The sequence below is a fragment of the Haliotis rubra genome, unplaced genomic scaffold, assembly GCF_003918875.1.
Source record: "Haliotis rubra isolate DU_JTF1 unplaced genomic scaffold, ASM391887v1 Scf430, whole genome shotgun sequence".
NCBI classification, from domain to species: Eukaryota; Metazoa; Mollusca; class Gastropoda; order Lepetellida; family Haliotidae; genus Haliotis; species Haliotis rubra.
The window spans coordinates 917047-923047 of record NW_025767114.1 but is presented as its reverse complement, the minus strand read 5'-3'; positions in this window follow the sequence as shown (position 1 = coordinate 923047).

Genomic DNA, 6001 nt, shown 5'->3' with positions numbered 1-6001 from the left:
ATCAGCTTCCCCCTGCTAAAACTTCCCAGCTTCCTGGCAGTCGTCACTGTCTTGCTGGGAAGTACTCCTCTCTTCAGTATCTCCTTTGGCATTCGATTCGGTGCCATTCACTGAAAGATCTTCATCCATAGCAGGAGTTTCAGAAACTGACACAATGATTTCAGAATCACTATCATCCTGATTTGGTTCAGGTGATGACTTCATTTCCACCAGTGGAGCTGGAACAAGTCTTTTCCTCGGCTTTGGAATTGGATAATGCTTAGACGTTTTAGGTTTACTGGATATGCTACTAACAGGCAAAAGATGATTTCTGTGCAGTGGTCTAGTTCGTCCAATTCCTGATTCTGGTTTCACCACAAATACTGGAATTTCCGAATTGGGTTGATCTATCACTTCATAAGTTTCATTTTCCCATCAATCAGCTATTTTGTGCTTTCCCTCATGCGCCAAAATGCGAACTAACACTCCGTCACCTATCTCTAAGCTCGATCCTCTTGCCTTATAATCATATCCCCGTTTCTGCTTACCTTGAGCCTTTTTCATAGCCGTTGAAGCAAGCTCATATGATTGCTGAAGACGATCTTTCAGATTCCATGTGTAAGACTGTAGAGATTCCTCACCATTCTCCTGATTTACACCGAAAGCAAGATCAATGGGAAGGCGGGGTGCCGACCAAACATGAGGAAATGAGGTGAATATCCGGTGGTTTCATGTTTCGTGCAATTGTACGCATGGACTAAAGTAGCTACATGTGATTTCCAATCAACTTTCTGATCCGGTTGCAATGTACCTAACATATCAAGTAAAGTCCTATTGAAACGTTCACACTGACTGTTACCCATAGGATGATATGGTGTTGTCCTAGACTTTTGATTCCGGTTATGGTACATTACTCCTCAATGAGACGACTCTCAAAGTTTGCTCCCTGATCAGAATATATTCTGGATGGCAATCCGTAATGAACAACAAAGTTGTTGAAGAAAGCTTCTGCTGTAGTACGAGCCGACATATTCTTTGTGGGAATTGCTTGGGAATACTTGGTGAAGTGATCTGTAATAACCAAGATATGCTGATATTTACCTTTAGACGGTTCTAGTGTTAAAAATCCATGGCAATCAACTCCAATGGGTACCTGGTTTTGATGCTTACAAGTGGAGCTCTTGTATTTGCCTGAGATTTTCTCCGTAAACACCGTTCACAATTTCTGATCCAGTTCTCAGTATCACTCGCCATTCTGGGCCAGTAAAACCTTTCCCTAAGCAAAGACAATGTCCTATCTCGACCCATGTGTCCCATATCATTATGAAGAGACTCAAAAGCTTTCTGACGAACATGAACTGGAAGAATCAACTGTTCTGTAGTTACATTCTCAAGTGAGATAACTCTATACATGACGCCACGTTTGAGCTTCAAATGATGAAAACTTCTCAGTAAAGTAGTAAAGTCATTGTTGATGAACTGATCTCTCTTGGGTTTGACCCCTGTTCGGACAAAACTAACCATGGCTGCGATAACAGGATCCTTGGCCTGCTCTTCTCTCCAGTCACGAGGAGTCATTGCAGTCAAATCGCTACCTGTATTCAGATCATTCGACACTTCACCGACCGCACTCAAACATTCAATGTAAGATGATATTGTAGTGGATTGGCAAATTGCTTTCACAGAATCTCTAAGAATCTGCTCCTCTGATCTGTCTGCAGCATTTTTAAACCTGGAATCCGTGATAGGCTATCTGTATCCTTGTTGGACTTTCCTGCTCTGTATTTGACGTCAAAGTGGTAAGAAGAGAGATTTGCTAACCACCTGTGACCAGTCGCATCTAGTTTTGCAGTTGTCAGAACATACGTCAACGGATTATCAGTAGATACAGTGAAATCATGACCATACAGATAATCATGGAATTTTTCTGTTACTGACCATTTCAGAGCTAAAAATTCCAGTTTATGGGCAGTGTAATTTCTTTCTGACTTGGTCAAACCTCGACTTGCATATGCAATAACCTTGAGTTTACCATCCTGACTCTGGTAAAGAACAGCTCCTAACCCTGCTTGACTAGCATCTGTATGAAGTTCAAAAGGAAAGGAGTAATCACAGAAACCAAGTATTGGTGGAGAAGACAATCGATCCTTCAGTGCCACAAATGCGTCTTCTTGTTCTTTCACCCCAAACCCAATCTTCAGGTGTTCTTGTACTACCCTTCTTACTGTCCAACGGTGATGGTATTAGCTGAGACAGGGGTTTAGTAATCTGTGCAAAGTTCTTTACAAAACGTCTATAGTAACCTGTAAACCCAAGAAATTGCCTAACCTCTGAGGGGTTGGTTGGTCTTGGCCATTTCTGGACTGCTTCTAGTTTTCCAGGATCAGGTTCAATTCCATCTTCTGATATGATATGACCCACATATGACACCTTTCTTTGAAAAAGCTGCATTTCTCTGGAGATAACTTCAAATTGCACTCACGCAGCCTTTCCAACACTTTGCTTAGTCTTGAGAGATGCTCCTCGTAAGTGTCAGCAAATATGATGAGGTCGTCTATGTATAGACCATTCTTAATGAGGCCTCATGAATATTCATATCTGTACCAAAACGAGGCTAAATTGGGCAAGGACACGATCGCATAATGGCGACAAATCTCAATGTATACTCCTGGTTTCAAATTTCCCTTGAACGGTACATTACGAAACTGTCCAGTAGTTCAGGGAAATTGCAGAGAAATGGGAAAGGGCTACAAACATGTTTCTGTAGCATATCCACGGATTGAAGGGTGAATAATTACTGTACTTCACGACACATCATGATAAGTCATATGACCTAGATATCTAGGCTACGTTTACCATGTTGTGCAGCATTTATGAAGGGAAGCTACTCTAAAGTCACAATAGTGGAAATATTACCAAGGGAAGTCAATTACGTTTACTTTATCAGCATATGAACAAAGCAAAAGACTCAACGTATTTCCTGACCTGGATTCAAATCATCCACTTCCACATGGGAGTAGTGTTGTTAATTCTTGAGCTGGATAATCTAGATTATAAGTAATATGTAGATCAAGATAGCTCTCCTCGAGTGGATCTGGACCAAACAAAATTGTATTATTCATGTGATGAAATTATTTGTTTGGTATTTTTTCTGTTTAAAATGTTTTGTCCTATCGACTCTGTTTTATAGATATGGGGTATTTATTTACGCATTTATTTTTAGTTGTACCTACAGGTGATGGCGATGTGCGCGTAACTGCATGTTACAATCGCAGAGGAACAACGAATCGCCACGTCATCATTTAGAAACTATTTCATTCAATCAACATGAGTGGGACACAAAGTGCAAGACAAAACTGGATGATATTTTTTCAAGTTCTTTCTTGACTGATTTGGAGGTGAATAATTATTTCACCTAAATGGACTTATGGTACCTGCATGGGGAATATTTGAAACAATTTTCAATACTGTGTTACTATACCATAAAACTGATTTATTGTAGATCTGGTGTATTTATTCTGTACCACTGTACCTGAAGACCTTTTTAAGGAGAACATATACTCATGACAATAATGGTTGTCACCCCCTTCAATTTTTTTAATTGGAGAGGGTGTGTGGGGTTGGGAGGGGGGGTGACAACCATTATTGGCATGAGTATATTATCAGATTAACATAACAGGATTCATACTACAGCAAACAATTAACCTAAATAAATAACGAACACCTGGAGTGCAGTTAATGAAAATTTATTTTGAAATGGTGTCTTAAAAGTCAAATAACAATAGACACATTCACAATAGCTTCCAACTGTAACACTGATGAATAACAATAAAATTTTCAGAGGATGCAAATTGAAAATATATTGGGTGCAATATTTTTGTTGATAGAAATATCTTTTTAGATTAGTCTGACATGAATGGCAACAATTACAGCTGATTCAATTCATAATTTATCATAGTTTTCTCCCCTTACACATTATCATAATCTCTTTCCTATGAATGTTTTCTGGTTCCCAACTAACTCTTTTCAAACAGGATGAAATACATTCTTTTTCATCAATTACTAATTAAACAGCAGCAAAAGAGTTACATCTACACCTATGCCATTATGAAATACCTTTCTATTATTCAGTTAAATCCATCAATGTGTATGTATTACAGCTGTCTCTTTTTTCATCCATCATTTACACAACACAAAAGCATGAAACAATTTCATTTACATTCATGTCTGTCAATTCTTGTGCTGTTTGGGCAAGGTACTTCACAAAACCTGGGAAGATATTCAACAAATGAAAAGGTTCCAGCTAATCAGTGCAAATGTTTGAAATGATGGAATACTGTAAAATGTTCAATCATTTTTTTATCATCATACATGAATTTACAAACTCCAAACTTTTCAAGTTCAGGTTTTCTGTTCAATTTTTCTATTTTGTCAACCTTTTCCTTGAGTTGCCTCTCCTGTTCATGTAAGTTTTGATGTGTTGTTCTATGTAGGACTGGGGTCAGTGGCTGCTGTATCACTCTCTGCTTCACTGTAATATAAGCATTGTAAAGCATCAGTATTATCTCTTCAACCACACAAACAATAAATATATCTCTGGAATTACAAATATACATCAAGGAATAGAGGCTAACATCATTTCATATCATCAATATTTTTATATGTAAATAACATAGCATATAGGTCAAAGTTCAGTTGTATTAAATTCTTTAAAACCATGTCAGTTTGGCAAAATTAACTTAATACGATCTGACATTCTTACTGTATCTGAGATGGTGACTGTGGTAGATTCCTTATGGGAGGTTCCTGAGCTGGTGACATGCTCTCTGACTCTTAATTAGCAGCATCTGAAATGGATATTTAAACACTAAATATATTTCAGTTGGTGTAATTACATTGTCCAGTAACATGTCCTGTATCCCTGAAGTAATGGTCAGTATGCAGTAATTTTGAAAGTAGATACATATTTAAGATTTTTTAACAGCATGTGTATGTCCTGCATATACAAATGTATATGTACTTGAAATGTTACTTTGATTTGCAGCCAATCTCCCAGTTTGTTTTGGGAGGCAGGAGGGGTCAGTTGTGTACATATGAACTAGGGGGGTGATCACTGATTTTTTGAACATGACAATGTGTGTGGGGGGGTGGGGGTGGGGGGTGGGGTTGGGGTTTGAATGTGTCTGTGTGTGTGTGACATTCACATTGTACATGTGCCCCTGATATTAAAACCTTGCATAGTGAACAGTTTGTACATTACACGGCAGATCTAGACTATGCCATGTGCCGTAATTATTTTGTACTTACTATGAATCATTTTCCAGGATCTCTCCGTATTTTCGTCAACCACTGCCTTCTTCTGATCTTATTCTTGGGAATATGGTGAAAAGATACGGTCATCACTCCAACGCAAAGGCACACAGCAGTAATCTTTCCTTTTCGAGGTCGCCATTTTCAAGGTTGGGTCAACCTATTTAAGCCTCGCTTTCGATTTGACCTCGAGGTCATGCATATTGGCTAAGAATGGTCTATATCACACATATGGTCAGATGGAGATCACCAAGGCATTCTTCCATCAACCGTTGAAAGGTAGCTGGACTATTACACAAGCGAAAGGGTAACCGGTTATACTCGTAAAACCCTAAAGGCCCAACAGTAAATGCTGTACGCTCTTTATGTTCCTCCAACACTTCCACTTGGTAATAACCTGACTTAAGATCCAACTTTGAGTAGAATTTCTTTCCTGCCAATTGATCAAGAACTTCTTCTATCCTGGGTAAAGCATATGAATCTTTCACCGTCTTGGCATTCAACTCTCTAAAATCTGTACACATCCTTAACTTTCCATTTTGCGACGACAAAGAACAACATTGGACGCCCATTGACTATGTGAGGGTCTGATAACTCCACAAGCAAGTAATTGCTTAAGATGTCCTCTAACCTCTTCAAACATAGACGGGGGTATGCGGCGATGGCGTTGTTTGAATGGAATATCATCAGTTAGATCTATTCTATGCTGAAC